Here is an 18,012-nt window from a genome sequence, read left to right on the forward strand (position 1 = left end):
GGGAAAAAGCATTTGTTTAATCAGATTATTTTTATTAAGTTGGAACTCTTGGTAATCCAAAATGTTTTGTATTTATTTTCTTGTAGCATTTTATTTTCAAATTCACCTGTGAATATATCAGTGCCAAAGACAGAAAGCAAGAGAGCTATTAATTAATTGAAGGAAAATATTGTGCTGAATATTGTTTTTAAGAGAGTGTCTTGTATAGTTCCCAAATCAGGAGGGAGCATTTACTGAAACACTGGGTTGAATCTTATGAAAATAGTGGCTTTGATGGTCTTAATTAACCATGTTCCCATTCCTGAGGTCGGAGTGTCAGTTGTGTTTAAGAGGTTTCTTCTTTGTAACTGGCATTTTTTTTTTGATTTAGCAGATTTATTTCAGCTTTGTGTTGTAAAAATGCTAAGTATGTTAATTATTGGATATGTCATTATTCAAATTCAAATGGAGATAGCATTTAGAAGGATTATAGTTTAGTTATTGCAGCTGCTGAGAAAAGATTTCATGAAATCACTTTGGAAGTACCGAGAGAGAATATTTCCTTTTGTTTAGAGCCTTTTTGGACCTGTGAGGCCCTCTGAGAATCTTAAGGCTGGCCTCATTCTGTCCATTTTTCATTCCCTTTGAAAGAATTTCAAAGTAATGGTTGAAGTTCTCTCCCATCTGTCACCAGTAACATACCGAGATTTCTTACGCAGCTACCAGAAGGAAAGGAGGAAATTAAAGTGCAGATGATCTGGGTATTAATACCTATTCTGAAAGTGACTCAGCTCAAACCAAGCGCTCCTGAACTGTTCTGTTACCTGTTACTTTTTATTTTCTCAGTTTGGATTTATAAACTTGGCAGACCCACAGGTTTTACATCAAGATTGATAACCAGGAGGAATCCACTGTTTGATTAAGGGCAGCAGATGTCTTGAAAACCTTGTGGAAATGTTCCACTTTTTACCAAACTGAGCCTCTTCCCCCTTTGTTGGAGAAGTGAAAGCGTAAGTTACCTGGAAGGAATACCTCACTCCTAAATAGGGTTTCTGGTCTAGAACATCTCAAGAGAAATCGCTGAACCGAATAAGGGATATGATGCAAGGACCAGAAGTCCTAGTGAATCAGTGCCTCCTCCCCTCAAGTAAGGTGTGAGACAAGCAGAAAAGAAGGTGCGCATGCTCACACACACAGGCCGTCCAGTCTGTGGGCCCCTGGGCCATGCTATGGAACAGGATATGTGAAAAGTCACATGATAAAGAAATGGAGTCAGTTCTTTGATATTTTTGAGTCCTAACAGGGTGGCTTTGTGGTATTTTAGAATGGTGTGTTTTCCCAGGAACCTTTAACACCAGGCCCCAAACCCAGTGTACTGTAGACCTAGGCAGTGTGCCTTGGGCCTTACCGATGAATGCAACCCTGTTCAGTTCTCTCAGTGATTCTGCAGGTCAGAAATAAATACCGCCTCTTGATACTCAGAAAACTGAGTGATTAGAACATTTACTCAAGGTCACATGGTTGGTCAGTGGTACAGACAGGCCTCATACGGAGGTTTACTTTGAATCTGTATGCATCTGTGGTCAGGGAGGTGTGTGGGACACAGTTCCTCCTGTCTGATGGAGTTGCGATTTTGGCTCAGTAGGGATGTGTCCACTTACAAATGTTGCCCTCCTTGGCCTCCTCTGCAGCCAAGGGTGCTCGCCAGGGGTCTAGCCAGAGAGATATGGACAGCCGTCTTTGTGTGGGCTTCCTGCTTTACTTCCTGAAACCTGGACACAGGCTCAGATTTGCAGCCCTTTGTGGTTTTGGTGATGAGAACCACACACTGAGGATGCAGAGCAGGAAGCAGAGGGCACCCAGTTCCTTGATGACTTACTTGAGTGGCTTCATTAGCCCTGATCAACTTAACTGTGAATTTCTCATTGAGAAAAACCAATGATATTTGATAAGTCACTTTGATGGGTGTTTTGCATGGAACTGTGCCCCTCCAAAATTCACATGTGGAAGTTTTAACACCCAGTACCTCTGAATGTGACTGTATTTGGAGATTAATGGGTTTAGAGTGAGGCTGTTAGGGTGGGGCCTAATCCAATCTGACTGGTGGCCTTATAAGAAGAGGAAAGCACACAGGAGAGAAACCAGGGATGTGTGTGTGCAGAGAAAAGGCCATGTGAGGACACAGTAAAGAGGTGGTTATCTTCCTGCCAAGGAGAGTTCCCAGAAAACAACACTGCCGGCACCTTGATCTTGGAGTTCCTGCCTTCAGAACTGTGAGGAAATAAATTTCTGTTGCTTAAGTCACCTAGTTTGTGGTATTTTGTTTTGGCAGTCCTAGCAGACGAATACAGTGGGATTTCTTTTACATGCAGCTGAAAGCCGTCCTACTGATATAGGAATCAAAGCAAGTGCAGTTATTACAGACCAAAGCAACGTACAGAATTTGAATTAGCATTTAATTCACTGCCCCCCCATGCACATGTGCATGCACACTCCCACACATCTTCCTTATGCTGAGGTTGCCTGTTGCTGTTTCCTCGTGCATCTTGCGTGATACTTAGCACATGGCAGGCACTTTATACTTGTTTGTTAAATACTTTTTTGAAAAGAATGTGTTTGGCAATATTTAGGGAAACAGAATGGTCAAATTAGGATAATGATAAAAAGCCATATGCTCTTTATAATAACTTTGGTGTTTGAACATCCATTCCTAATTTCAAAAGGTGATTTTTGTCTCCAGTTCATTTAGTTTATAGAGGATTTGCTTTCATTGAACTTTTCATAAGTCAATTTGTTTATAGGCAGGGATTTAGATTCACGTATTTCTTGCATCTGTTTATTTATCTATGTATTTATTTTTCCTTTGTGAGTTTTACGTCCTTCTTTAAGGAGTCTTAGAGTTGAAACATTTCATGTTAAATGAGCTTGAATAATTTTCCATAATTTGGAACTTGAATCATTACCTAATTTATAATTTGGTAAGTAATGTGTACTTACTACATTTCTCTGCTATCAGTCTAAGTCCTGGGGTAAGTCTTTTTAAACAAAATAAAAATAGTTTTTGGTTCTTTCTTAGCTTTTAACTTTTAACTTAACTTTTAAGTCATCCAGGAAACATTTTAATTTCTCCTTAGGTAGTTGGTACTTTCCTTTTCTACAATGCTTTTGTGTGGGGAGTAAATTGTGTGGACTTGCATGAAATGCAGTGCAGTGTTTTACTTGATCTGGTGCTTTTTAAAAACAGTACAGTGCTATTTTCTTAGTTAAGTCACAAAGAGATGTCAGTTTAGATATACTTTATTTTATTTAGAATGCTCTACCCACAACCTAACAGAGCCACAACATAGAATGGGGTCAAAGTAACAAGACGTCTTGACTCCTTTATGTATGTGCATGAAATTTCAGTGACTCCATGAATTCATTTGAATAAACTAATTTTGAGCCCTTTGTCCCTTTTAAGTGATCATAACTCATTCTTCGTTTTTCAGTTAGATTTGTACAGTAGCTAGTGCACAGTAGGCTCTTGAATGTGGTCTAAAATGAATATGTAAGATGGGGACACTGACCACACACTGTTCTTCTGCTTCTCTTCCTCATTTGGTGGTTTTGTACATCCTATTTTGGATTTGTGTGCATTCTGCTGTTTCTAAAATTGGTAGCTAAGCAATGCATTTTTTAACATTAATTATCAAGTTTTGTCTTACTCTTAAATTTCATCTGGTTATCTGAAGTGGCACAGTGGGCATCTCTCTACTTGCTGGCTTGATAATATATTGACCTTGACTACAACCTTGACATTTAGGAGGGTTGACTAGACTCTGAAAACATAAAACCCAGTGTGATTGTAAATGTCTATTTCTGTAACATTCTCAATTGTGTAATAAAAATAATACAGAAAATTGTCAAGTTGCTTGAACATTTTATACAGGGATTGGCCTTATATAGCACAGACTTAGCCACAAGAAAGAGTTCATTTTCTGAAGAATTCTACACCAAATTGAAGGTTGGGCTTATAATCGTGATGCTCTGACCCTTTGGTTATTATAACCACAACATCTGGAGGAATGTCTGTTTCTTCCTTTGAACAAAACGATATGTCTAAACCTTTTTATTGGAGGGATGTTATAAAAAGCATCCATTGTGTGACTCATTTTGTAGTGTAAAAAGTGGTAGAATAAAATTATCATTGAAATTTTTACCCTGTCTGCTTTAGACCATATGACCTTGCAAAAAGTCAATAACAGAAGAAAAAGTTATTATCTGAAACTCATTTTTCTCTAGATTGAGAAGGATGTATTTTATAGCTGAGGATGCCACACAGAAAATACCTTTCTAAAGTTACTCTCAAGTAGAGTATCAGTTATCAGGAAGGAAACCAACATTTTCCAAGTGCCCAGTAAAGGTCAGACATTCCATCATGTCCTTCCATTTGGAGGTAATTCATGTGGGATACAGTTTAACAAACTGGTTGTGACTGTCTATTGTTTGGTCCTAGCTTTGTCACTGATAACTTAGTTGAGTGACCTTGGGTGTTACTGATCTCCTCTTTCTCCTCCTTACTTCTTACATCAATCTTGTGTAATAGGTGACGGTATGCCCATTCTATAGATAAGGAAACTGGGACCCATTTAAGTAATTTGTTCAGGGTCCACACAACTAACAAGGTACTGCCCTTAAATCTGGAGCCAGACCCTGCTGAAGATGTCATCCTCTCTCCCCAGTTCTGTGTGGTTCAAGGAAGTCTGTGTCTTTGCATAGCTACTGAGTTCTTGGTTTCAACCAAGTAGGTTCATTGCTTTCATGTTGAATGAGGTCAGGTTAGGGGCACTGGTTAAATGAAAGGGGTGTTGAAAAGGGAATCAGGAGAAATGATTTGTAGCTGGCCATTCTCCTAGCTGAGTGTCTTTGAGCAAGTCACCTGCCTCATTGTCCTTATCTCTTAAATGAAAGGCTTAGGCTTTTAGACCTACTCTTTCATATTTACCCTTTTATTACTAGAAAGGGTTCTTTGTCTCTAGTAATACTGCTAGTGTTGAGGTTTATTTGTCTTATATTAATATAGCCAGTTCAGCTGTCTTTGCATGCATTTTGTAACTTTTCCTTTCTATCAATCTGTTTGTGTGTTTCTATTTAAAGTGTTTCTCTTTGTAGAGAGCATATAGTTAATTCTTACTTTATTATTATTATTTATCCATTCTGACATTTGCCATTTGAATGGAGTGTTTAGTCCATTTACACTTAAAGTAGCTCAAATATGGTTATATTCTGGAGTTAAAGCTTTAGGAGTTAAATTTGCATTTTGGTTTTTTGTATTTTCTTAGTTTTCTATAAGATTTAATTTTATGAAAAAGTAATCTGTGTAGGTTGGATACTTATTAGCTTAACTGGTTTGTTGAATGGTTACACTTGGTAAGAAACAAACAGAAAATACAATTGATGCTTGAACAATGCAGGTTTGAACTGCACAGGTCCATTTATTCATGGATTTTTTTCAATAAATATTGGAAAAAATTTTTGGAGATGTGTGACAATTTGAAAAAAACATTTTCTTCAGCTTACTTTATTGTAATAATATAGTATATAATTCATATAACATGCAAAATGTGTTAATTGGCTGTCAATGTTACTGGTAAGGCTTTGGGCCAACAGTAGGCTATTAGTACTTAAGTTTTTGGGGAGTCAGAGGTTATATGCAGATTTTCTACTGGGTTCGGGGGGAGTTGGTGCCCCTAATCCCTGCCTTGTCCAAGGGCCAACTGCAAAGTTATTCTTTTCCCATCTCTATTGGATGATATTTGTGCAGATCCCGTAGGTTTTGAGATTTTAAAGTATTGGAACAACCTAATTTTCAAATATTAGAAAAATGTGGTGCAATGTAAATTGAAAACTTCCATTTTCACACCCAGTTCATAGCTTTCTTCCCTTTTCCATTCTCAGGCCTGACCCCCTGGCTTGGTGATGATCAGTAAAGAAGAGAGGTCATTTCTACTTGAACTTTCTTGTGTGCTCTTCCTTCTACCCAGTGTTTTTGGCTCTCTGGAGACAGCAGCAGACAGAAAAGGGGCCCAGGGTGTTGTAATTAACTGGTGGTGTTTGTTTTCATGGCCAGCTTTTTCATACACACCCTAATGGACTGTTTGGAGATCCCATGCAGGATCCATTGAGACCAGGCCATTATTGGATGTGGGCAGTGCAATTTCTGGGTGACCACTCATAACCTTCAGCTCCTGTCCTTCAGTGGTATATCACTGGAGTGTCTCTGAGCCCCTGTCCAGGCAGCCAACTTGGGTGGAGACCTTTTAGGATTACTCAATCATTGCTACCGTCCACAGTGTCCACTTGGTCTATAGGATACTCATATCAGCACTATCACACTCTGATGTGTAGCCCACTTCCACTTTATACCAGGTCTTGTTACCTTGCTCTGCTTTGAGTTTCTGCAAAGAGGTAAGTAGCCAGCCAGGAAATAGAACGTCCGCCCTTCTAATTGCAGATAGCCCCAGTGCGTGAGCACTCATTGTAGGCAGTTGCTCTGAGCTGATAGACAGGGAAGGAAAGGGAAACACTCTTTGTTCCTGAGAATTGCCTTTGGATAACTGTCTTCTGCAATGCAAGTTCTTCTCATATATAGACTCTGGAGGATGACCTGGACAGGTTTGGCCATTTGAGGGGAACTCTCACCTATTGTCCTGAATATTGAGATATTAGCTGAAAATTTGAAACAGTAAGAGATTTCCCTTTCTATTTCTATTTAAAATAATTTGGAAATAATTGGCTCAATACCAAGGTGCACAGAGAAGTATTATACTTTCAGCTACACCTATAACTTGGGAACTATCACACTGCATAATCTCCATTCACAGTAACAAGAAATAATAAGTATAAAATAAATGTTTAATGAATCAACTCATGGTGATTACAGGATAGTGGTTTCTGAGGAAAGTAAGGGTGACCAATATAATAAGAGGAATGAGGTTTCTAATCTGCAACTCTCTTTACTAATTTGGCTAAACAGTTGGTCACATAAAAGAAAAAAATTATCACATAAAACTGTTTTTAGCTCAAACTACTTGGTCAGGTTGGCCAAGACAGGTAAAACCCGAAACTGGGTTGTCAGGCACCTCTGGTAGAAATCTCTAAGTAGTATAGATCGTATATATATGTATACAATATACACATGTGTATGTGTGTAATATGTATATTTATTTATATGTATAGATATGTATATAATATACATGTGTATGTGTATAATATGTATATATGTATGTGAATATGTTTATAAAATGTGTATATATATATATATACACACACACAGAAATATATGTATTTATAGTCCTGATACAGCTTTCAGAGAAAGTGATGACATATGATGCAGTTACCTCAAATATATTTTAGGAGTTTTTTAGAGCAGATACAGATGAATATAAAGTATGTTTATCAGTTCATTGGCTAGGTTATTTTGAAGTAGAAATAACCTTAAAACATTTTATATGATTTGTCCTAGAATCTGTAGGTGACAATGTAAGAAGCCATTTTAAAGTAATACATTTAGTTTTGACTAGAGTTGTTATCCATATATTTTTAAAATATATTAATATGTATCACTTACTACACAAGAGTGATTTATGTGGGTAAAAATGATATTATATTTCATTAGTGTCTAAGATTTAAAAAATAACTTTGGAGCTTAAAAATGTTACACGTGATCATGCTACAAATGTTGGAAAATAACAGAAAAGCACAAAGAAAGCAGCAAAAGTGTTTTTAATCTAATCACATAACCATTATGGGCCAGAATGAGAAACACCAGATTGCTTTTTGTTTATTGATACATTTTTTTCCACAAGTTATAAAAAATTGGTCTTTTCCTGGCAGAGCTTCCTTTGATCTATATTTAATCAGCTCACTTATTTTTCTGTTAGGACTAATGAGAATTCCCTTTCATGGCTAGACTTTATATGTAGGAAGCTGTACCAAGATTATGTTCAGTATAATCAGAAACTTGCTAAATATAACTCCTCAAACTTTATTTGTAGAGTAGATTTTTGTGTAATTTTCTGAGACTTAGTCAGTTGTTAAGAATTACTTTAAGATGCAGAAAAAGAAATGAGGAAAGTGAGCTGGCACATAAGAAAAGAGGGATTTTAACACTACGCCTGATTTTACTTCTAGTCCTGGAACTGCTATGGCAGTTATTTTAATGTGGACCTCAATATAAATGGGGCAGTGTTTGTCTGATTGTGGGGTCAAATGCAAGGGGGAATATAAATGCTTTTGGCCTATTTTTCGGGGTGTACTTTAATCAAGGTAAGCATTCATGAAGGAGCCCTAATTTGACAGAAAGCTTGGAGTTCTGAAGCTGAGTTTAAAGAAAAAAAGATGAATACAGGGTTCCACTTTATATATTTCCAGATACTGTCTTTATAAAGGTATCTTCATCCTGTTTATTTTATTATGAAGCCTGTCTCTTAAATTCATTAGTCCTTGATGAAGATTGAACACTTTGAAAAATAGCTTTAGACAAGAAAAACTGTGAGCTGCAGTGTTAATTAGAATACTGTTTTTTCTATATCATGGAATATATTGAAATGGATTTGCTAAAAAAAATTTGTTTATGTTCTTAACAATAATTCAGCCATTATTTGGGAAGAAACTCAACATCCTTATACTAAATCATGATTTTTCCCCAATGTCTGTGTAGAAAATTTTAAAACAATATGCATCTAATAGAAAAGGGGAAGAAAAGAATGGAAATAAATTTTATCACAGAATAACTATCCCAAAATAGTTTGATTTCTAACATATTTGCAGGTTTTTAAAAAATTGAGTATTAGATATTGGTCCTGATAGAAATGATGACGTGCAAAATACTCAAGGGTTGTTTAAACATCTCTGGAAAGGTTAACCTGAAATAGCAGAACCAAGAAGTTCATGTTTAGGCTAATACACTGCAGTTTACTTTTCCACCTTTGCATGTACATCACAGACTATGCATACATTGTGTAAAAATAATTGCCAAATGTTATGGGGGTGGTGAGTCTATTTTTTCTCCATGAGAATTTATAAAGTTGTTAAATTAGGTTTCTTTGGAGTCATAACAGTTTATTTTATTAAGATGTTTACTGGATAAATATTTTCACTAAATTTTCATCAACTTCAAGGAGGTATTATTTATTCGATGAAAAGTGTGAGGAGTCTCTTGCAAAAATGCATCCATTTTTTTTCCTACAGTGTATTTTTTTTCCCTTTTGGTTCAAATGAATCTGTTCCTTTGAACTGCTTTAATAGATATGATATCTTGTATGCACAGAAGCAGTGGATTTTATTTGTAAGCCCACTCACTGGCCGGTCTCCGAGGTCTTGGTGCCACACATTGTGTAAACGTGACATGTGCTGTAATGTGTGTGTGTATTATCCATGGGAGGGGGATCGATTTCTGAGAGAAACTGAAGCCATAGACTCATAGACTTATTTACATCACTTCTAGGTCATACAAGTGGTGGCTTTTTAAAAAAACATGCTATAGGTATGTAGAACCTTTGTAATTCCTTAGAGCTGTAATGGAGTAGACAAGGTCACTAATCTGGGTCATGCCAGACCATGTCTGCATTCTGCCATGGGCAGCCATGGACTTGAGGTTTCAGTTGACATGCATCTTGCATATGCTTTTGATGCCATAAACTGAAGGTTCTTGTGAGTGTTTTCTCAGCTAATGTGTACAGTTTATACAATATTTTAGTAAAGACCAACATGAGGAAGCAGCATGGTGTAGCTGAAAAGTGAGAGTTGACATTCTGGGTTGGGCCGTAAGTCTGGCTTTTACTAGATGTGTGACCTTAGGCAAGCTCCTTATTCCCTGTGAACTTGTCCTCCTTTGAGAAGCAAAGACCCTATTGACTATCTGGGGGTTGTGAAGATTAATAAAATATTGGATGTGAAGTCCTTTACATATCACCTGGCTTATAATAGCTACTATTTAAGTGTAGTTTTTTCTTTCTGTAGACATTTGACAAATATGTCATATTGGGTGTTGACAGTTTATGCAAGTCATTGTATTTCTGGAAATGATGCTCACAGATACTTTTTTTTGAGGATCGTGTACTTTTCTTAAAGTCTCCTGGGAAAGTAATCTGTATGTTGTTCTCCTTCCTTCAGTGTCAATAATTACATGTGAGCTTTCCTCAGCTCTAGGAGTTTATTTTCTATCAAGAGAGATCACCATAGAAAAGAGAAATGACTGGAGAGTTTTAAGTTCCACAGAGGCCCTCCCTGAGGCCCTGCAGAAGCACAGAGCAGGGGCATCTGAACCAGAACAGCTCCTAAGCCCTCAAGAGCTATCTTACCATTCTGCTTTTTAGAGATATTTTTTATTTTCTGTTTTTTAGAGATGTTTCACTTCTGATGTTCAGGTTAGCCATATCTCTGAATACTTCCTTTTCTTTGTTGAGACATACAGATTTTGAAGTCTGTCTTTAGTTAGAAGATTCTCCATTTCCTGATCATTGGAATAACATTGTATTCTGAATGTGAGAGTGTGATGGTGCATAGTAGGGGCCTGCGTGGCTTGGTAGGATGACATGGCCTGTGGTTTCTGATGGTTTTGTTGATGACTGCTCACCTTTTAGCTTGTTGGCCTTTAGTGTAAGGCATCTTCTTGACGACTGGAAACTGTTGATGAGGTCAGCAATGATCACAGAACTGTGTTTTGGACAGTTATGTGGAACATCACCATCAGTGAAAATAGGGGCAGCTTCTGAGAACACAGGAAGATAAATTGTATCTGGTGTTTAGAATATTCTTGGCTATGAATTATAGAAAACAGCAACTTGAACTTGCAGAAGTTTGTCATACCTACCATGAAAACGCATGTTTAGTAGGAGTCTGAGCATTTGGCTGGTGTAGCTTCTCAGCAATGCCACCAGAGAACCATGTTCTTTCTGTCTTTGTTGTCTACCATTTGTCCTCATGGTTGTGAGATGGCCCTGCACCTCCTAGTAGCTATTCTCAAGAAGAGGGAAAAAGATGTATTCATTTGGTGAGATTTCCTCAGAGCTCTCTCTCTTGCACTTCATTGGTCAAAACTATGTCATATGACTCCCCCCAGCTGCAGGGGAGTTTAGGAAACAAGTAATTTCAGCCTGGCATAATGCCACCTCGAAGAAAACCAAGGTTATGCATGTTGGCTAAACAAATAATCTTGACTGCTATACCTGGGAATTTTATTTTTGTCATTTCTTATGACCTTAGGTTTATATTTCATGATTTTGTGTTTACTAGTGCCTTCATGCATTTATACGACAAATATTCATGCACTTACTTGACAGATATTTATGACTGAAAAATGTCTGCATACAGATATAAGCAAATGGGTGTCTCTTAGCTCCTGGAGTAAATTGTTGGAACTTTGATTTTCAAATTGAAAACAACTGAATTTTGTTTAGCTGACCTCCATCATGCAACTTGTTCATAATTATTACCCACATACTCCCTGCTCTGATTTTCCCATAATACTCCCTTTTTCAGCTTTTATGTGCTTACCCATTAAGTCAGACAGATTTCCTTTTTAGAATTTGGCATTGTTTCTTTATTGGAAAGGAAACAGATTGTTTTAGGCCAGGAAAACTTGAAAAATAAAAAAGAATACTATAAGCTACTTTTAAAAAAAAATTGCCAGACTCATGTTAGGATCCAGTGTTGGTCTTGTGTGTATTCTATTCCGAGGGAATCAAAGTTTGTTCTTGTGTCTGGTTCATCTTTGCAGCAAGTCTGGCAAAGCTTTGCACATGGTCTTTTCCCAAACTATGACATAAATCCTGCTTTTCATTTTATGTCCAGGGTCAGATTTCCAGGAGTGTGGCTGGCAGAGTCAGTAAGTCAAATTCCAAGGCTATGAAGATGATTTTACTTGGTGTGAGACTTCTCCAGCTCACTATGGAAGCTGAGCTCTAGCTTGTGCAACCCCTTCTAGTAGCTTTTAAATTGTAGCCAAACTAGTGATTTAATCTACAGAGTGCCCATCTTTTGGCTGTTTCCCAGTGACAGATCACTTAGCTACTGTAAGTGGCCACAGATATGATAGTTCCCAAAGTTTAGACCAGTGCAGAATCTTGTTTTTTTTTTAATGGTTCTCTCTCAGATCTCTTGTTTAGAAATGTTATTGTTCATGAAATAGATCACTGATATTAATTTATAGGTCATCCATCCCCTCACTTCTGTTAATTAAAGGCATATTTAACTATCAACAATTTCTGACAAATGTGAGATAACTATTATTTCTGCATTGATTCAAATCAAAGCAGAAATACTTAATTTAAAGCAGAGATACTTGAAATAATAAAAAACAAATAAGGGAGCATTATTGTAGGTAACTATCTACTTGTTATTTGACTTTGAAATGCTGAAAGAAAACTCCAAGGCCATTATTAATTCATGTATAAAACCATACTACAGGCTGTTATTTTTCCCAGTGTGACATTTATTTTTTAAAATTTTTGCTTATTTCCCTAGTTTTTTCCTTTTTTAGTGAGGCATGGTTGGAAAACAGGAAGGTTGTGCTATATTTAATCTGTGCATTTCTCCCTTTCTCATATTTTCACATGTAATTTTTGTTGGATGACCATCTTTTCATTTTTTGTTTTGGAAAATTTTAAATATAACATGAGAACAGAGCACATGTTGTAATGAACCCTCATATATGCACCATTCAACCATGACAAACTCATGGATACTTTTGTTTCCTGTGTTCCCTCCCTGCAACTGAATTGTTTCGAAGCAAATCCTAGATACCTCATTATTGCTGGACGGCCAGTTATGCAGTGAAGATCTACGAGGAGCTCCATCCCAGTTGTCACCAAGCCACAGATTATGATTTGGCTCACTACGTATATGTTGACCCATGTTTCTACATCAGTCACCAGTCTGTCTTGGCTTTCTTTGTTAGCGGGTGTACGTGCATCTGTGATTTCAGAAAACAGAGCAGCAGCTATTACCCTAACTGTACTCTGTTGGCAGCGAAAGAGCCAAATAATGCTGGCTGACATCTGAAGCGAAGAAAAGCCAGAGAGAAGAGGCCCCAGATGCTGACTTGCTTAGGCGACTCCATCTGGGGAGTTGGTACTTCCTTGAGGGAAAAAGATTCTGGAGCTTAATGTGGGGGCCGATAACAGGGGATACTCACCTTGGCTGTATACAGGCAGGCATGGGTGTGATTTATTAAGATGTTGAGAGAATTTCTTACTTTAAGTTGAAAGAGGATTTTTATTGTGGGCAAAGTAGGTGGCAACTGAAGCAAGCTCAGCCATTCTAGGGGTCCCCATCTGATGTTTGTGACCCTGTGAATGATGCCACTCACTCTGGAGTGTGATGTGTGATCTTGAGTTGGTGGGTTAGCAGCCATTTCAAATCCTTGGAGCTCTTCTGGGTCAGAAATTGTGGTCAGTGTTCCTATATCTACAGAGCATTATCCTCACTGGAAGTTAAATTACTTTACACATGAAATCTAACATTTCAGGGTCAGTGTCAGAATTACATTCTTGAGGACGTTATTTCACTGACTGTTTTAAATTAGTTTTAATGGCAACAGTTTATAGTAGTAGATGGTTAACTTGTTTTAAACTAAATCATTTACTTCCTTATTTAGGCTTGAATATTTAAAGTTAAAAATATTAGAGTAATTTAATCCATGTGAACAATAGAAAAGTCATATTTAGTATTTGTTAGTGACTTGTAGGTTTCTATGTACACTATTTATTGAAAATAATAAACATAAAGTCAGGGGGATCCTATCTTGATTTATTTCCATTTACATATTTTTCTTGATCCAGAAGTCTTAGCTAAGAAAAACAGATCCCAGAAATATGGCTTATTAGCTTGGGCATTAAAAAATAATAATTCAACAGAAGGAGACAGCAGTTTATAGTTCTGTCACTTCTTTAGCTGCATAGGCTATTACAACCTCTTTACCTCATTTTCCTATGGGGAAAATAGAAACAGGAGTAAGTAGAGCTTTATGCATTTAGTTCTTCACTTATACATTTACTTCAGGGAATTAATCAGAACATTTGAGTATAAGTCATTGGACAGATGTAAATATTTTAATTCTAGTTTTGAAAATTTTCCACTTATTTTTATCCATTTCCATTTGATTTTAGTCATTTCCTTCTTGGAAATCAAATCATTAGAATCAAAATCTTTAAAATATTTTATTTAGATAGAAACTAAGAAATAGTTTAAGTCTAATTTGAAGGATTTCCATTTATAATATTGTCAACAAAGCCATAACATGAGGAAATGATAGCAGGTCTTAAAAGTTCACCTTTGATGTTTTCTGTTATTAGTGGATATTTTTTTTTCTCCCCACAGGAAAAGACAGTTTCTCTTTGATACATAGTCCTGAAATGTGATCTTTCTTAAAAAGGTAGGTGTATGTGCTTTTTAAAATTAATCTGTTGACTTTTAAAAAATTTTGTTATCTTGAATACAACTCAGACTATTTAATCGAGAAGCAATTTTTATGCTGCTAATGCATGGCATTGTGAATTGACTTAAAACCTTTTAGCTTTCTAAGTTCAATATTGAGTTTCCCAGGCTTTTTAAAGAATGACTATTTTGAGTGAACAGTTGATGTCTACAGCAGTCAATGCATGGGATGTGTGATAAGTGATTGCCTCCCAGTAGATACATTTTTTTGTTGTTGTTGAAATATGGTCATCTCAGCCTATCTTGATGAAATATTTTTCTGTTTTTTCAGTGGGTGCCATCACTCTAGGAAGCCTAGGGAGGTTTGAAATATAAAATGGTTTGTGGCCAAAGTTTGTCATGCCTTCCATTTTTTTCCTGTGATATTTCTTTTTCAGTGTGGATTTGCTTGATACTTTGTTAGATCTCTATCTTCTTTGAAGCTAGAATGATAACTGGGCTTAACTGCAGCATTAATAATTTATATTATACATCTGCTACCAGGTATACCTTGAAAAAATTTGACTTCCAAGTATTAGGAAAGTTGCTTTTCCTCATTTCTCCATTACCAAAACAAAGCCCTTTTTCTGATCAAAGATCCACACCTGTGCAACATATCATCGCGTATCTGGGGGCACATAGGGACATGGTATTCCGGAGAGGGATCCTAGACTGTGTGGGTCACAGAACCCAGGAGGCTGTGGGATATCATAAGAGATCCTGGAATCCCTAGTAATATCAAGGATGGTGCATGTATTAGATAAATAATGTCTTCTATGTTTATGTAAATGACAGTTTGACAAGTCTGTATAATTGTTGCAGTTATAAAGAAATATACATTGAACATAAAATGTTACTGAATGAAGGGGAGCTTTTTACAATAATGGATTTTCTCATCAGGAGTTAAAGCACAACTATTATAACCAGTTAATAACTCATTTTGATGTTAAAAATAGGTCCTCATCATCAGAAAAGTTGAGAACTGTTGCTCTAGAACATAGTGAAGGCATTTAAGTCAGGTTAGGATTGAACCTTTGATCCAAATAAGACAGAGCCTGAGTTCCTAAACAGTTACAGGAAACAAAAACCCACTTTTTTTTTCTCTTTAGATATTAAGTTGGATTACTGGGGGCAGTGGAGGAACTTCCTTCTAAAAGACTTTAAACAGCCACTTCCTTATACAATGGGTTGGTTAGGTACCACCAGAAAGGCTAGACTTGCACTGTTCAGTATGTCACATGTGGATAGTTAGATGTGAATTTATTAAGAAAATTAAAAACTGAGCTCATCATTCACACTAGCTGTAATTCAAGTGCTCAGTGGCCACATGTGGCTAGAGGCTATATGCTGGACGGCACACAGAACATTTCCATCATCACTGGAAGTTCTTTCACACAGTGTTGGGAACGACTGCTATCACTTGGACTATTCCATACAACTTTTAGTAGCTTTGCCTGGGAGATCTCAGCATAGAATGGAGAAGACAAAGCCTGGTTTACCTTGTAGAGTTTTGGGGAATTTTATGGACATGAACCCTGAGTGCATGAGTGGAAAAGAAAGTGTTTTCTCCATAATGGCCTTTCAGTTTTCCTCCTGCCCAGCACACATCCTACAACAAGCAGCCGGGGTCTGCATGCATTTGGGTTAACTTTTTACTGTGTCTGTAGTAGGTCTTTGTCATAATTTGGGCTGCCTAGCTTCTGTATCCTTTTCCTGAATTTGGGGGAAGCAATCCTTGAATGAAGCTGGGTGGGTGAGAGTGTCATGTTCCTCTTAATGCCCCAAACAGCAATGCCTACTTTTGTGTTTTTCCCAACTCCTGCCAACTAGCAGGAGTGCAGGACTGAAGGTCTGCCAAACCAGGGACTGGGCCTCTGGAGTGGTAACTCAGAGAGGCAGAAGGTGGTTTAGGATTCCATCCGTCACTGGTGCAGACTGCAGCACTGGCTGTGTCCAGAGCCAGCTGTGTGCAGGGCCAGTGGCTTTGGTGGCAGGGGTAACAGAGCTGATTACTGAGGGCAAAAGAGAAAAACTAAGGAAGACAGCTTTTCTGGTATGTAGGAGCCCAAACTAACTTCACCTATTCCAACTGACATCCTCCTCTAACTGAAATAATAACGTCAGGATAATTAAAGAACGTCAAGAGAACCAGACATAAGTAATTTCTCAAATTATTTGTAACATAAGTAAGTTATCTAATATTTTTTTAATAGGAATAAATCCTTTCATTATCTCTTAATAAAGAATACATACATCAGAATTACAAACATCCTACTTAGGTTCAGTGATGGAACCACTCCTTTATAGAATTGTTATTTATAGTTCTGCTTCTTACACTCAGAATCTAATCAAAACCATTGCCTGTGAACAATCACAGCATTTCAGATCCCTACTGACAAGGTGGATTGGCCTGTTTTATTTGTTTTCCAAAACAAGTGGGCTGTGGCATATTGTTTTATGTCATGTTTAAGCATATTGTCTGTTCTTCCTGGGCGCACACAGCGGCTGCGTGACCATCTGTGTCATCATGTGTGTTGAATCTGGGACAAGACTTCTAAACCCCATGCTCTGTTTTCCTTCTTCCTCTGGTTGGACTTAGATGGAAGAGGAAGTGGATAATGAGAGACAGGATTGAAGAAACCTGGTTATAAATTGTTGTGCAAAGGAGGGCTCTTCACTAAATAGTAATGTGTTCCTGAATAGAAAAATCTTAGATGGTCAATATTTTCAGTCTTTCCAGTGGAAAAAGGAGCATAAATTATGTGAGTATAAGAGAGAGAGGGAAATAAACTTCCATTGTTTGAGTCTTTATGTATTTTTGGATCTATTTGTTACAGAAACTTGCTTCCATTACTCTTACAAACCCTCATTCAATCACAGAAATCTCACCATTTCTTCTTATCGATTATTAGCTGACATTTTTCTTTTTCTAGTTTCCCATTATCTGACACCTTCCTCTCCACTGAATAGTAGCATGGGTTATATGTGGGTATGATGAGGCTTTGGGAAAAGCTAGGGCACATATTCCCCTATATTGCCTCATATTGACTTCAGATAGACCTAAGAGTTAGAGGAGAGCTAAATGCCTCATTGGCAAACCAATTTGCTAGTTTTATAAAATGTAGATTCAGCATTTTGAGTGACTTTTTAACCATGAAGTTTGCGATGCCTGAGTATTCAACTTCAGTGACTGATTTTTGTTTCATTCATGTATAGGAAGGCTTTGATAGTCTTATTAGAAAACATTTTCCAGGCATCAGGGTTTAGCATAGGCTGTATAGGCAGACTACAAAGGTGGAAAGGATGTTATGACATCAATTTAGATTAAAACAGAGGAAGAAAGTATGTGAGGCTCATTTACAAGTCTCCAGTGTGGTGGCTCAGGAGATTTTCCATTTTGCATTTGGCATGATTTGTAAATGATGGATTGGCAGAGATGAAGTGTTAGGATTTTGATGTTTCTGCTTTGTCGTTTACTGTGTACTAACTAATAACATTTTCATCTTCTAAAATGTGGAAATATCAACTGTGTTCTTGTGTGCTTATTAATAGAGGTTTTATGCATGCTACTTTATT

General features: G+C 37.1%; 1 protein-coding gene across 11 annotated transcripts in view; it reads left to right on the forward strand.

Moving 5' to 3' along the window:
- PLCB4 (phospholipase C beta 4) overlaps nucleotides 1-18,012 on the forward strand; it is a 399,190-nt gene that overhangs the window by 11,799 nt on the left and 369,379 nt on the right. For 7 of the 11 annotated variants that reach the window (XM_073236931.1, XM_037017483.2, XM_037017491.2 and 4 more), the window contains exon 2: nucleotides 14,341-14,395. The exons of the other annotated variants lie outside the window; for them this stretch is intronic. The gene's annotated coding sequence lies outside the window, so the exon portion shown is untranslated. The remainder of the gene's footprint in view (nucleotides 1-14,340; nucleotides 14,396-18,012) is intronic. 11 annotated transcript variants of the gene reach the window in all.

The sequence above is a fragment of the Manis javanica genome, chromosome 5 (assembly GCF_040802235.1).
Source record: "Manis javanica isolate MJ-LG chromosome 5, MJ_LKY, whole genome shotgun sequence".
In the NCBI taxonomy this organism is placed as follows: Eukaryota; Metazoa; Chordata; class Mammalia; order Pholidota; family Manidae; genus Manis; species Manis javanica.